This window comes from Natrix helvetica (assembly GCF_964273705.1).
Source record: "Natrix helvetica genome assembly, chromosome: 4".
Taxonomy (NCBI): domain Eukaryota; kingdom Metazoa; phylum Chordata; class Lepidosauria; order Squamata; family Natricidae; genus Natrix; species Natrix helvetica.
In genome coordinates, this window is record NC_138550.1 from 69843004 (window position 1) to 69859173 (window position 16170).

Consider the following 16170-nt stretch of genomic DNA (forward strand, 5'->3'; position numbering starts at 1 on the left):
TCGCTGATCTGTGCTTTCCCTGAGGAGTTAGACCAAAGCTGATATCAGAATTGGCAAAAGAGCCCCGTTCAGCCAGAAAGGTAACTTTTGACCCAGAGCTCAGTTTCGAACAACATGCATATGTTAGTGGTGTCCTGAGTCGGAGAAGCTAAAAAACCACTCCATTCGCTGATCTGTGCTTTCCCTGAGGAGTTAGACCAAAGCTGATATCAGAATTGGCAAAAGAGCCCAATTCAGCCAGAAAGGTAAGTTTTGACCCAGAGCTCAGTTTTGAACAACATGCATATGTTAGTGGTGTCCTGAGTTGGAGAAGCTAAAAAACTACTCCATTCGCTGATATGTGCTTTCCCTGAGGAGTTAGACCAAAGCTGATATCAGAATTGGCAAAAGAGCCCAATTCAGCCAGAAAGGTAAGTTTTGACCCAGAGCTCAGTTTTGAACAACATGCATATGTTAGTGGTGTCCTGAGTTGGAGAAGCTAAAAAACTACTCCATTCGCTGATCTGTGCTTTCCCTGAGGAGTTAGACCAAAGCTGATATCAGAATTGGCAAGAGCCCAATGCAGCCAGAAAGGTAACTTTTGACCCAGAGCTCAGTTTCGAACAACATGCATATGTTAGTGTTGTCCTGAGTGGGGGAAGCTAAAAAACAACTCCATTCGCTGATCCGAGCTTTCCCTGAGGAGTTAGACCAAAGCTGATATCAGAATTGGCAAAAGAGCCCAGTTCAGCCAGAAAGGTAACTTTTGACGCAGAGCTCAGTTTCGAACAACATGCATATGTCAGTTGTGTCCTGAGTTGGAGAAGCTAAAAAACCAATCCATTCGCTGATCTGAGCTTTCCCTGAGGAGTTAGACCAAAGCTGATATCAGAATTGGCAAAAGAGCCCAATTCAGCCAGAAAGGTAAGTTTTGACCCAGAGCTCAGTTTTGAACAACATGCATATGTTAGTGGTGTCCTGAGTTGGAGAAGCTAAAAAACTACTCCATTCGCTGATCTGTGCTTTCCCTGAGGAGTTAGACCAAAGCTGATATCAGAATTGGCAAAAGAGCCCAATTCAGCCAGAAAGGTAAGTTTTGACCCAGAGCTCAGTTTTGAACAACATGCATACGTTAGTCGTGTCCTGAGTTGGAGAAGCTAAAAAACTACTCCATTCGCTGATCTGTGCTTTCCCTGAGGAGTTAGACCAAAGCTGATATCAGAATTGGCAAGAGCCCAATGCAGCCAGAAACGTAACTTTTGACCCAGAGCTCAGTTTCGAACAACATGCATATGTTAGTGGTGTCCTGAGTGGGGGAAGCTAAAAAACCACTCCATTCGCTGATCCGACCTTTCCCTGAGGAGTTAGATATGAGAATTGGCAAAAGAGCCCAATTCAGCCAGATAGGTTTGACCCAGAGCTCAGTTTCGAACAACATGCATATGTCAGTTGTGTCCTGAGTTGGAGAAGCTAAAAAACCACTGCATTCGCTGATCTGTGCTTTCCCTGAGGAGTTAGACCAAAGCTGATATCAGAATTGGCAAAAGAGCCCCGTTCAGCCAGAAAGGTAACTTTTGACCCAGAGCTCAGTTTCGAACAACATGCATATGTTAGTGGTGTCCTGAGTCGGAGAAGCTAAAAAACCACTCCATTCGCTGATCTGTGCTTTCCCTGAGGAGTTAGACCAAAGCTGATATCAGAATTGGCAAAAGAGCCCCGTTCAGCCAGAAAGGTAACTTTTGACCCAGAGCTCAGTTTCGAACAACATGCATATGTTAGTGGTGTCCTGAGTCGGAGAGGCTAAAAAACCACTCCATTCGCTGATCTGTGCTTTCCCTGAGGAGTTAGACCAAAGCTGATATCAGAATTGGCAAAAGAGCCCAATTCAGCAGATAGGTAACTTTTGACCCAGAGCTCAGTTGCGAACAACATGCATATGTTAGTGGTGTCCTGAGTCGGAGAAGCTAAAAAACCACTCCATTCGCTGATCTGAGCTTTCCCTGAGGAGTTAGACCAAAGCTGATATCAGAATTGGCAAAAGAGCCCAGTTCAGCCAGAAAGGTAACTTTTGACGCAGAGCTCAGTTTCGAACAACATGCATATGTCAGTTGTGTCCTGAATTGGAGAAGCTAAAAAACCACTCCATTCGCTGATCTGTGCTTTCCCTGAGGAGTTAGACCAAAGCTGATATCAGAATTGGCAAAAGAGCCCAATTCAGCAGATAGGTAACTTTTGACCCAGAGCTCAGTTGCGAACAACATGCATATGTTAGTGGTGTCCTGAGTCGGAGAAGCTAAAAAACCACTCCATTCGCTGATCTGAGCTTTCCCTGAGGAGTTAGACCAAAGCTGATATCAGAATTGGCAAAAGAGCCCAGTTCAGCCAGAAAGGTAACTTTTGACTCAGAGCTCAGTTTCGAACAACATGCATATGTCAGTTGTGTCCTGAGTTGGAGAAGCTAAAAAACCAATCCATTCGCTGATCTGAGCTTTCCCTGAGGAGTTAGACCAAAGCTGATATCAGAATTGGCAAAAGAGCCCAATTCAGCCAGAAAGGTAAGTTTTGACCCAGAGCTCAGTTTTGAACAACATGCATATGTTAGTGGTGTCCTGAGTTGGAGAAGCTAAAAAACTACTCCATTCGCTGATCTGTGCTTTCCCTGAGGAGTTAGACCAAAGCTGATATCAGAATTGGCAAAAGAGCCCAATTCAGCCAGAAAGGTAAGTTTTGACCCAGAGCTCAGTTTTGAACAACATGCATATGTTAGTGGTGTCCTGAGTTGGAGAAGCTAAAAAACTACTCCATTCGCTGATCTGTGCTTTCCCTGAGGAGTTAGACCAAAGCTGATATCAGAATTGGCAAAAGAGCCCAATTCAGCCAGAAAGGTAAGTTTTGACCCAGAGCTCAGTTTTGAACAACATGCATATGTTAGTGGTGTCCTGAGTTGGAGAAGCTAAAAAACTACTCCATTCGCTGATCTGTGCTTTCCCTGAGGAGTTAGACCAAAGCTGATATCAGAATTGGCAAGAGCCCAATGCAGCCAGAAAGGTAACTTTTGACCCAGAGCTCAGTTTCGAACAACATGCATATGTTAGTGTTGTCCTGAGTGGGGGAAGCTAAAAAACAACTCCATTCGCTGATCCGAGCTTTCCCTGAGGAGTTAGACCAAAGCTGATATCAGAATTGGCAAAAGAGCCCAGTTCAGCCAGAAAGGTAACTTTTGACGCAGAGCTCAGTTTCGAACAACATGCATATGTCAGTTGTGTCCTGAGTTGGAGAAGCTAAAAAACCAATCCATTCGCTGATCTGAGCTTTCCCTGAGGAGTTAGACCAAAGCTGATATCAGAATTGGCAAAAGAGCCCAATTCAGCCAGAAAGGTAAGTTTTGACCCAGAGCTCAGTTTTGAACAACATGCATATTTTAGTGGTGTCCTGAGTTGGAGAAGCTAAAAAACTACTCCATTCGCTGATCTGTGCTTTCCCTGAGGAGTTAGACCAAAGCTGATATCAGAATTGGCAAAAGAGCCCAATTCAGCCAGAAAGGTAAGTTTTGACCCAGAGCTCAGTTTTGAACAACATGCATATGTTAGTCGTGTCCTGAGTTGGAGAAGCTAAAAAACTACTCCATTCGCTGATCTGTGCTTTCCCTGAGGAGTTAGACCAAAGCTGATATCAGAATTGGCAAGAGCCCAATGCAGCCAGAAACGTAACTTTTGACCCAGAGCTCAGTTTCGAACAACATGCATATGTTAGTGGTGTCCTGAGTGGGGGAAGCTAAAAAACCACTCCATTCGCTGATCCGACCTTTCCCTGAGGAGTTAGATATGAGAATTGGCAAAAGAGCCCAATTCAGCCAGATAGGTTTGACCCAGAGCTCAGTTTCGAACAACATGCATATGTCAGTTGTGTCCTGAGTTGGAGAAGCTAAAAAACCACTGCATTCGCTGATCTGTGCTTTCCCTGAGGAGTTAGACCAAAGCTGATATCAGAATTGGCAAAAGAGCCCCGTTCAGCCAGAAAGGTAACTTTTGACCCAGAGCTCAGTTTCGAACAACATGCATATGTTAGTGGTGTCCTGAGTCGGAGAAGCTAAAAAACCACTCCATTCGCTGATCTGTGCTTTCCCTGAGGAGTTAGACCAAAGCTGATATCAGAATTGGCAAAAGAGCCCCGTTCAGCCAGAAAGGTAACTTTTGACCCAGAGCTCAGTTTCGAACAACATGCATATGTTAGTGGTGTCCTGAGTCGGAGAGGCTAAAAAACCACTCCATTCGCTGATCTGTGCTTTCCCTGAGGAGTTAGACCAAAGCTGATATCAGAATTGGCAAAAGAGCCCAATTCAGCAGATAGGTAACTTTTGACCCAGAGCTCAGTTGCGAACAACATGCATATGTTAGTGGTGTCCTGAGTCGGAGAAGCTAAAAAACCACTCCATTCGCTGATCTGAGCTTTCCCTGAGGAGTTAGACCAAAGCTGATATCAGAATTGGCAAAAGAGCCCAGTTCAGCCAGAAAGGTAACTTTTGATGCAGAGCTCAGTTTCGAACAACATGCATATGTCAGTTGTGTCCTGAATTGGAGAAGCTAAAAAACCACTCCATTCGCTGATCTGTGCATTCCCTGAGGAGTTAGACCAAAGCTGATATCAGAATTGGCAAAAGAGCCCAATTCAGCAGATAGGTAACTTTTGACCCAGAGCTCAGTTGCGAACAACATGCATATGTCAGTTGTGTCCTGAGTTGGAGAAGCTAAAAAACCACTGCATTCGCTGATCTGTGCTTTCCCTGAGGAGTTAGACCAAAGCTGATATCAGAATTGGCAAAAGAGCCCCGTTCAGCCAGAAAGGTAACTTTTGACCCAGAGCTCAGTTTCGAACAACATGCATATGTTAGTGGTGTCCTGAGTCGGAGAAGCTAAAAAACCACTCCATTCGCTGATCTGTGCTTTCCCTGAGGAGTTAGACCAAAGCTGATATCAGAATTGGCAAAAGAGCCCCGTTCAGCCAGAAAGGTAACTTTTGACCCAGAGCTCAGTTTCGAACAACATGCATATGTTAGTGGTGTCCTGAGTCGGAGAGGCTAAAAAACCACTCCATTCGCTGATCTGTGCTTTCCCTGAGGAGTTAGACCAAAGCTGATATCAGAATTGGCAAAAGAGCCCAATTCAGCAGATAGGTAACTTTTGACCCAGAGCTCAGTTGCGAACAACATGCATATGTTAGTGGTGTCCTGAGTCGGAGAAGCTAAAAAACCACTCCATTCGCTGATCTGAGCTTTCCCTGAGGAGTTAGACCAAAGCTGATATCAGAATTGGCAAAAGAGCCCAGTTCAGCCAGAAAGGTAACTTTTGACGCAGAGCTCAGTTTCGAACAACATGCATATGTCAGTTGTGTCCTGAATTGGAGAAGCTAAAAAACCACTCCATTCGCTGATCTGTGCTTTCCCTGAGGAGTTAGACCAAAGCTGATATCAGAATTGGCAAAAGAGCCCAATTCAGCAGATAGGTAACTTTTGACCCAGAGCTCAGTTGCGAACAACATGCATATGTTAGTGGTGTCCTGAGTCGGAGAAGCTAAAAAACCACTCCATTCGCTGATCTGAGCTTTCCCTGAGGAGTTAGACCAAAGCTGATATCAGAATTGGCAAAAGAGCCCAGTTCAGCCAGAAAGGTAACTTTTGACTCAGAGCTCAGTTTCGAACAACATGCATATGTCAGTTGTGTCCTGAGTTGGAGAAGCTAAAAAACCAATCCATTCGCTGATCTGAGCTTTCCCTGAGGAGTTAGACCAAAGCTGATATCAGAATTGGCAAAAGAGCCCAATTCAGCCAGAAAGGTAAGTTTTGACCCAGAGCTCAGTTTTGAACAACATGCATATGTTAGTGGTGTCCTGAGTTGGAGAAGCTAAAAAACTACTCCATTCGCTGATCTGTGCTTTCCCTGAGGAGTTAGACCAAAGCTGATATCAGAATTGGCAAAAGAGCCCAATGCAGCCAGAAAGGTAACTTTTGACCCAGAGCTCAGTTTCGAACAACATGCATATGTTAGTGGTGTTCTGAGTGGGGGAAGCTAAAAAACCACTCCATTCGCTGATCCGAGCTTTCCCTGAGGAGTTAGATATGAGAATTGGCAAAAGAGCCCAATTCAGCCAGATAGGTTTGACCCAGAGCTCAGTTTCGAACAACATGCATATGTCAGTTGTGTCCTGAGTTGGAGAAGCTAAAAAACCACTCCATTCGCTGATCTGTGCTTTCCCTGAGGAGTTAGACCAAAGCTGATATCAGAATTGGCAAAAGAGCCCCGTTCAGCCAGAAAGGTAACTTTTGACCCAGAGCTCAGTGTCGAACAACATGCATATGTTAGTGGTGTCCTGAGTCGGAGAAGCTAAAAAACCACTCCATTCGCTGATCTGTGCTTTCCCTGAGGAGTTAGACCAAAGCTGATATCAGAATTGGCAAAAGAGCCCCGTTCAGCCAGAAAGGTAACTTTTGACCCAGAGCTCAGTTTCGAACAACATGCATATGTTAGTGGTGTCCTGAGTCGGAGAAGCTAAAAAACCACTCCATTCGCTGATCTGTGCTTTCCCTGAGGAGTTAGACCAAAGCTGATATCAGAATTGGCAAAAGAGCCCAATTCAGCAGATAGGTAACTTTTGACCCAGAGCTCAGTTGCGAACAACATGCATATGTTAGTGTTGTCCTGAGTGGGGGAAGCTAAAAAACAACTCCATTCGCTGATCCGAGCTTTCCCTGAGGAGTTAGACCAAAGCTGATATCAGAATTGGCAAAAGAGCCCAGTTCAGCCAGAAAGGTAACTTTTGACGCAGAGCTCAGTTTCGAACAACATGCATATGTTAGTGGTGTCCTGAGTGGGGGAAGCTAAAAAACCACTCCATTCGCTGCTCCGAGCTTTCCCTGAGGAGTTAGATATGAGAATTGGCAAAAGAGCCCAATTCAGCCAGATAGGTTTGACCCAGAGCTCAGTTTCGAACAACATGCATATGTCAGTTGTGTGCTGAGTTGGAGAAGCTAAAAAACCACTCCATTCGCTGATCTGTGCTTTCCCTGAGGAGTTAGACCAAAGCTGATATCAGAATTGGCAAAAGAGCCCCGTTCAGCCAGAAAGGTAACTTTTGACCCAGAGCTCAGTTTCGAACAACATGCATATGTTAGTGGTGTCCTGAGTCGGAGAAGCTAAAAAACCACTCCATTCGCTGATCTGTGCTTTCCCTGAGGAGTTAGACCAAAGCTGATATCAGAATTGGCAAAAGAGCCCAATTCAGCCAGAAAGGTAAGTTTTGACCCAGAGCTCAGTTTTGAACAACATGCATATGTTAGTGGTGTCCTGAGTTGGAGAAGCTAAAAAACTACTCCATTCGCTGATATGTGCTTTCCCTGAGGAGTTAGACCAAAGCTGATATCAGAATTGGCAAAAGAGCCCAATTCAGCCAGAAAGGTAAGTTTTGACCCAGAGCTCAGTTTTGAACAACATGCATATGTTAGTGGTGTCCTGAGTTGGAGAAGCTAAAAAACTACTCCATTCGCTGATCTGTGCTTTCCCTGAGGAGTTAGACCAAAGCTGATATCAGAATTGGCAAGAGCCCAATGCAGCCAGAAAGGTAACTTTTGACCCAGAGCTCAGTTTCGAACAACATGCATATGTTAGTGTTGTCCTGAGTGGGGGAAGCTAAAAAACAACTCCATTCGCTGATCCGAGCTTTCCCTGAGGAGTTAGACCAAAGCTGATATCAGAATTGGCAAAAGAGCCCAGTTCAGCCAGAAAGGTAACTTTTGACGCAGAGCTCAGTTTCGAACAACATGCATATGTCAGTTGTGTCCTGAGTTGGAGAAGCTAAAAAACCAATCCATTCGCTGATCTGAGCTTTCCCTGAGGAGTTAGACCAAAGCTGATATCAGAATTGGCAAAAGAGCCCAATTCAGCCAGAAAGGTAAGTTTTGACCCAGAGCTCAGTTTTGAACAACATGCATATGTTAGTGGTGTCCTGAGTTGGAGAAGCTAAAAAACTACTCCATTCGCTGATCTGTGCTTTCCCTGAGGAGTTAGACCAAAGCTGATATCAGAATTGGCAAAAGAGCCCAATTCAGCCAGAAAGGTAAGTTTTGACCCAGAGCTCAGTTTTGAACAACATGCATACGTTAGTCGTGTCCTGAGTTGGAGAAGCTAAAAAACTACTCCATTCGCTGATCTGTGCTTTCCCTGAGGAGTTAGACCAAAGCTGATATCAGAATTGGCAAGAGCCCAATGCAGCCAGAAACGTAACTTTTGACCCAGAGCTCAGTTTCGAACAACATGCATATGTTAGTGGTGTCCTGAGTGGGGGAAGCTAAAAAACCACTCCATTCGCTGATCCGACCTTTCCCTGAGGAGTTAGATATGAGAATTGGCAAAAGAGCCCAATTCAGCCAGATAGGTTTGACCCAGAGCTCAGTTTCGAACAACATGCATATGTCAGTTGTGTCCTGAGTTGGAGAAGCTAAAAAACCACTGCATTCGCTGATCTGTGCTTTCCCTGAGGAGTTAGACCAAAGCTGATATCAGAATTGGCAAAAGAGCCCCGTTCAGCCAGAAAGGTAACTTTTGACCCAGAGCTCAGTTTCGAACAACATGCATATGTTAGTGGTGTCCTGAGTCGGAGAAGCTAAAAAACCACTCCATTCGCTGATCTGTGCTTTCCCTGAGGAGTTAGACCAAAGCTGATATCAGAATTGGCAAAAGAGCCCCGTTCAGCCAGAAAGGTAACTTTTGACCCAGAGCTCAGTTTCGAACAACATGCATATGTTAGTGGTGTCCTGAGTCGGAGAGGCTAAAAAACCACTCCATTCGCTGATCTGTGCTTTCCCTGAGGAGTTAGACCAAAGCTGATATCAGAATTGGCAAAAGAGCCCAATTCAGCAGATAGGTAACTTTTGACCCAGAGCTCAGTTGCGAACAACATGCATATGTTAGTGGTGTCCTGAGTCGGAGAAGCTAAAAAACCACTCCATTCGCTGATCTGAGCTTTCCCTGAGGAGTTAGACCAAAGCTGATATCAGAATTGGCAAAAGAGCCCAGTTCAGCCAGAAAGGTAACTTTTGACGCAGAGCTCAGTTTCGAACAACATGCATATGTCAGTTGTGTCCTGAATTGGAGAAGCTAAAAAACCACTCCATTCGCTGATCTGTGCTTTCCCTGAGGAGTTAGACCAAAGCTGATATCAGAATTGGCAAAAGAGCCCAATTCAGCAGATAGGTAACTTTTGACCCAGAGCTCAGTTGCGAACAACATGCATATGTTAGTGGTGTCCTGAGTCGGAGAAGCTAAAAAACCACTCCATTCGCTGATCTGAGCTTTCCCTGAGGAGTTAGACCAAAGCTGATATCAGAATTGGCAAAAGAGCCCAGTTCAGCCAGAAAGGTAACTTTTGACTCAGAGCTCAGTTTCGAACAACATGCATATGTCAGTTGTGTCCTGAGTTGGAGAAGCTAAAAAACCAATCCATTCGCTGATCTGAGCTTTCCCTGAGGAGTTAGACCAAAGCTGATATCAGAATTGGCAAAAGAGCCCAATTCAGCCAGAAAGGTAAGTTTTGACCCAGAGCTCAGTTTTGAACAACATGCATATGTTAGTGGTGTCCTGAGTTGGAGAAGCTAAAAAACTACTCCATTCGCTGATCTGTGCTTTCCCTGAGGAGTTAGACCAAAGCTGATATCAGAATTGGCAAAAGAGCCCAATTCAGCCAGAAAGGTAAGTTTTGACCCAGAGCTCAGTTTTGAACAACATGCATATGTTAGTGGTGTCCTGAGTTGGAGAAGCTAAAAAACTACTCCATTCGCTGATCTGTGCTTTCCCTGAGGAGTTAGACCAAAGCTGATATCAGAATTGGCAAAAGAGCCCAATTCAGCCAGAAAGGTAAGTTTTGACCCAGAGCTCAGTTTTGAACAACATGCATATGTTAGTGGTGTCCTGAGTTGGAGAAGCTAAAAAACTACTCCATTCGCTGATCTGTGCTTTCCCTGAGGAGTTAGACCAAAGCTGATATCAGAATTGGCAAGAGCCCAATGCAGCCAGAAAGGTAACTTTTGACCCAGAGCTCAGTTTCGAACAACATGCATATGTTAGTGTTGTCCTGAGTGGGGGAAGCTAAAAAACAACTCCATTCGCTGATCCGAGCTTTCCCTGAGGAGTTAGACCAAAGCTGATATCAGAATTGGCAAAAGAGCCCAGTTCAGCCAGAAAGGTAACTTTTGACGCAGAGCTCAGTTTCGAACAACATGCATATGTCAGTTGTGTCCTGAGTTGGAGAAGCTAAAAAACCAATCCATTCGCTGATCTGAGCTTTCCCTGAGGAGTTAGACCAAAGCTGATATCAGAATTGGCAAAAGAGCCCAATTCAGCCAGAAAGGTAAGTTTTGACCCAGAGCTCAGTTTTGAACAACATGCATATTTTAGTGGTGTCCTGAGTTGGAGAAGCTAAAAAACTACTCCATTCGCTGATCTGTGCTTTCCCTGAGGAGTTAGACCAAAGCTGATATCAGAATTGGCAAAAGAGCCCAATTCAGCCAGAAAGGTAAGTTTTGACCCAGAGCTCAGTTTTGAACAACATGCATATGTTAGTCGTGTCCTGAGTTGGAGAAGCTAAAAAACTACTCCATTCGCTGATCTGTGCTTTCCCTGAGGAGTTAGACCAAAGCTGATATCAGAATTGGCAAGAGCCCAATGCAGCCAGAAACGTAACTTTTGACCCAGAGCTCAGTTTCGAACAACATGCATATGTTAGTGGTGTCCTGAGTGGGGGAAGCTAAAAAACCACTCCATTCGCTGATCCGACCTTTCCCTGAGGAGTTAGATATGAGAATTGGCAAAAGAGCCCAATTCAGCCAGATAGGTTTGACCCAGAGCTCAGTTTCGAACAACATGCATATGTCAGTTGTGTCCTGAGTTGGAGAAGCTAAAAAACCACTGCATTCGCTGATCTGTGCTTTCCCTGAGGAGTTAGACCAAAGCTGATATCAGAATTGGCAAAAGAGCCCCGTTCAGCCAGAAAGGTAACTTTTGACCCAGAGCTCAGTTTCGAACAACATGCATATGTTAGTGGTGTCCTGAGTCGGAGAAGCTAAAAAACCACTCCATTCGCTGATCTGTGCTTTCCCTGAGGAGTTAGACCAAAGCTGATATCAGAATTGGCAAAAGAGCCCCGTTCAGCCAGAAAGGTAACTTTTGACCCAGAGCTCAGTTTCGAACAACATGCATATGTTAGTGGTGTCCTGAGTCGGAGAGGCTAAAAAACCACTCCATTCGCTGATCTGTGCTTTCCCTGAGGAGTTAGACCAAAGCTGATATCAGAATTGGCAAAAGAGCCCAATTCAGCAGATAGGTAACTTTTGACCCAGAGCTCAGTTGCGAACAACATGCATATGTTAGTGGTGTCCTGAGTCGGAGAAGCTAAAAAACCACTCCATTCGCTGATCTGAGCTTTCCCTGAGGAGTTAGACCAAAGCTGATATCAGAATTGGCAAAAGAGCCCAGTTCAGCCAGAAAGGTAACTTTTGATGCAGAGCTCAGTTTCGAACAACATGCATATGTCAGTTGTGTCCTGAATTGGAGAAGCTAAAAAACCACTCCATTCGCTGATCTGTGCATTCCCTGAGGAGTTAGACCAAAGCTGATATCAGAATTGGCAAAAGAGCCCAATTCAGCAGATAGGTAACTTTTGACCCAGAGCTCAGTTGCGAACAACATGCATATGTCAGTTGTGTCCTGAGTTGGAGAAGCTAAAAAACCACTGCATTCGCTGATCTGTGCTTTCCCTGAGGAGTTAGACCAAAGCTGATATCAGAATTGGCAAAAGAGCCCCGTTCAGCCAGAAAGGTAACTTTTGACCCAGAGCTCAGTTTCGAACAACATGCATATGTTAGTGGTGTCCTGAGTCGGAGAAGCTAAAAAACCACTCCATTCGCTGATCTGTGCTTTCCCTGAGGAGTTAGACCAAAGCTGATATCAGAATTGGCAAAAGAGCCCCGTTCAGCCAGAAAGGTAACTTTTGACCCAGAGCTCAGTTTCGAACAACATGCATATGTTAGTGGTGTCCTGAGTCGGAGAGGCTAAAAAACCACTCCATTCGCTGATCTGTGCTTTCCCTGAGGAGTTAGACCAAAGCTGATATCAGAATTGGCAAAAGAGCCCAATTCAGCAGATAGGTAACTTTTGACCCAGAGCTCAGTTGCGAACAACATGCATATGTTAGTGGTGTCCTGAGTCGGAGAAGCTAAAAAACCACTCCATTCGCTGATCTGAGCTTTCCCTGAGGAGTTAGACCAAAGCTGATATCAGAATTGGCAAAAGAGCCCAGTTCAGCCAGAAAGGTAACTTTTGACGCAGAGCTCAGTTTCGAACAACATGCATATGTCAGTTGTGTCCTGAATTGGAGAAGCTAAAAAACCACTCCATTCGCTGATCTGTGCTTTCCCTGAGGAGTTAGACCAAAGCTGATATCAGAATTGGCAAAAGAGCCCAATTCAGCAGATAGGTAACTTTTGACCCAGAGCTCAGTTGCGAACAACATGCATATGTTAGTGGTGTCCTGAGTCGGAGAAGCTAAAAAACCACTCCATTCGCTGATCTGAGCTTTCCCTGAGGAGTTAGACCAAAGCTGATATCAGAATTGGCAAAAGAGCCCAGTTCAGCCAGAAAGGTAACTTTTGACTCAGAGCTCAGTTTCGAACAACATGCATATGTCAGTTGTGTCCTGAGTTGGAGAAGCTAAAAAACCAATCCATTCGCTGATCTGAGCTTTCCCTGAGGAGTTAGACCAAAGCTGATATCAGAATTGGCAAAAGAGCCCAATTCAGCCAGAAAGGTAAGTTTTGACCCAGAGCTCAGTTTTGAACAACATGCATATGTTAGTGGTGTCCTGAGTTGGAGAAGCTAAAAAACTACTCCATTCGCTGATCTGTGCTTTCCCTGAGGAGTTAGACCAAAGCTGATATCAGAATTGGCAAAAGAGCCCAATTCAGCCAGAAAGGTAAGTTTTGACCCAGAGCTCAGTTTTGAACAACATGCATATGTTAGTGGTGTCCTGAGTTGGAGAAGCTAAAAAACTACTCCATTCGCTGATCTGTGCTTTCCCTGAGGAGTTAGACCAAAGCTGATATCAGAATTGGCAAAAGAGCCCAATTCAGCCAGAAAGGTAAGTTTTGACCCAGAGCTCAGTTTTGAACAACATGCATATGTTAGTGGTGTCCTGAGTTGGAGAAGCTAAAAAACTACTCCATTCGCTGATCTGTGCTTTCCCTGAGGAGTTAGACCAAAGCTGATATCAGAATTGGCAAGAGCCCAATGCAGCCAGAAAGGTAACTTTTGACCCAGAGCTCAGTTTCGAACAACATGCATATGTTAGTGTTGTCCTGAGTGGGGGAAGCTAAAAAACAACTCCATTCGCTGATCCGAGCTTTCCCTGAGGAGTTAGACCAAAGCTGATATCAGAATTGGCAAAAGAGCCCAGTTCAGCCAGAAAGGTAACTTTTGACGCAGAGCTCAGTTTCGAACAACATGCATATGTCAGTTGTGTCCTGAGTTGGAGAAGCTAAAAAACCAATCCATTCGCTGATCTGAGCTTTCCCTGAGGAGTTAGACCAAAGCTGATATCAGAATTGGCAAAAGAGCCCAATTCAGCCAGAAAGGTAAGTTTTGACCCAGAGCTCAGTTTTGAACAACATGCATATTTTAGTGGTGTCCTGAGTTGGAGAAGCTAAAAAACTACTCCATTCGCTGATCTGTGCTTTCCCTGAGGAGTTAGACCAAAGCTGATATCAGAATTGGCAAAAGAGCCCAATTCAGCCAGAAAGGTAAGTTTTGACCCAGAGCTCAGTTTTGAACAACATGCATATGTTAGTCGTGTCCTGAGTTGGAGAAGCTAAAAAACTACTCCATTCGCTGATCTGTGCTTTCCCTGAGGAGTTAGACCAAAGCTGATATCAGAATTGGCAAGAGCCCAATGCAGCCAGAAACGTAACTTTTGACCCAGAGCTCAGTTTCGAACAACATGCATATGTTAGTGGTGTCCTGAGTGGGGGAAGCTAAAAAACCACTCCATTCGCTGATCCGACCTTTCCCTGAGGAGTTAGATATGAGAATTGGCAAAAGAGCCCAATTCAGCCAGATAGGTTTGACCCAGAGCTCAGTTTCGAACAACATGCATATGTCAGTTGTGTCCTGAGTTGGAGAAGCTAAAAAACCACTGCATTCGCTGATCTGTGCTTTCCCTGAGGAGTTAGACCAAAGCTGATATCAGAATTGGCAAAAGAGCCCCGTTCAGCCAGAAAGGTAACTTTTGACCCAGAGCTCAGTTTCGAACAACATGCATATGTTAGTGGTGTCCTGAGTCGGAGAAGCTAAAAAACCACTCCATTCGCTGATCTGTGCTTTCCCTGAGGAGTTAGACCAAAGCTGATATCAGAATTGGCAAAAGAGCCCCGTTCAGCCAGAAAGGTAACTTTTGACCCAGAGCTCAGTTTCGAACAACATGCATATGTTAGTGGTGTCCTGAGTCGGAGAGGCTAAAAAACCACTCCATTCGCTGATCTGTGCTTTCCCTGAGGAGTTAGACCAAAGCTGATATCAGAATTGGCAAAAGAGCCCAATTCAGCAGATAGGTAACTTTTGACCCAGAGCTCAGTTGCGAACAACATGCATATGTCAGTTGTGTCCTGAGTTGGAGAAGCTAAAAAACCACTGCATTCGCTGATCTGTGCTTTCCCTGAGGAGTTAGACCAAAGCTGATATCAGAATTGGCAAAAGAGCCCCGTTCAGCCAGAAAGGTAACTTTTGACCCAGAGCTCAGTTTCGAACAACATGCATATGTTAGTGGTGTCCTGAGTCGGAGAAGCTAAAAAACCACTCCATTCGCTGATCTGTGCTTTCCCTGAGGAGTTAGACCAAAGCTGATATCAGAATTGGCAAAAGAGCCCCGTTCAGCCAGAAAGGTAACTTTTGACCCAGAGCTCAGTTTCGAACAACATGCATATGTTAGTGGTGTCCTGAGTCGGAGAGGCTAAAAAACCACTCCATTCGCTGATCTGTGCTTTCCCTGAGGAGTTAGACCAAAGCTGATATCAGAATTGGCAAAAGAGCCCAATTCAGCAGATAGGTAACTTTTGACCCAGAGCTCAGTTGCGAACAACATGCATATGTTAGTGGTGTCCTGAGTCGGAGAAGCTAAAAAACCACTCCATTCGCTGATCTGAGCTTTCCCTGAGGAGTTAGACCAAAGCTGATATCAGAATTGGCAAAAGAGCCCAGTTCAGCCAGAAAGGTAACTTTTGACGCAGAGCTCAGTTTCGAACAACATGCATATGTCAGTTGTGTCCTGAATTGGAGAAGCTAAAAAACCACTCCATTCGCTGATCTGTGCTTTCCCTGAGGAGTTAGACCAAAGCTGATATCAGAATTGGCAAAAGAGCCCAATTCAGCAGATAGGTAACTTTTGACCCAGAGCTCAGTTGCGAACAACATGCATATGTTAGTGGTGTCCTGAGTCGGAGAAGCTAAAAAACCACTCCATTCGCTGATCTGAGCTTTCCCTGAGGAGTTAGACCAAAGCTGATATCAGAATTGGCAAAAGAGCCCAGTTCAGCCAGAAAGGTAACTTTTGACTCAGAGCTCAGTTTCGAACAACATGCATATGTCAGTTGTGTCCTGAGTTGGAGAAGCTAAAAAACCAATCCATTCGCTGATCTGAGCTTTCCCTGAGGAGTTAGACCAAAGCTGATATCAGAATTGGCAAAAGAGCCCAATTCAGCCAGAAAGGTAAGTTTTGACCCAGAGCTCAGTTTTGAACAACATGCATATGTTAGTGGTGTCCTGAGTTGGAGAAGCTAAAAAACTACTCCATTCGCTGATCTGTGCTTTCCCTGAGGAGTTAGACCAAAGCTGATATCAGAATTGGCAAAAGAGCCCAATTCAGCCAGAAAGGTAAGTTTTGACCCAGAGCTCAGTTTTGAACAACATGCATATGTTAGTGGTGTCCTGAGTTGGAGAAGCTAAAAAACTACTCCATTCGCTGATCTGTGCTTTCCCTGAGGAGTTAGACCAAAGCTGATATCAGAATTGGCAAAAGAGCCCAATTCAGCCAGAAAGGTAAGTTTTGACCCAGAGCTCAGTTTTGAACAACATGCATATGTTAGTGGTGTCCTGAGTT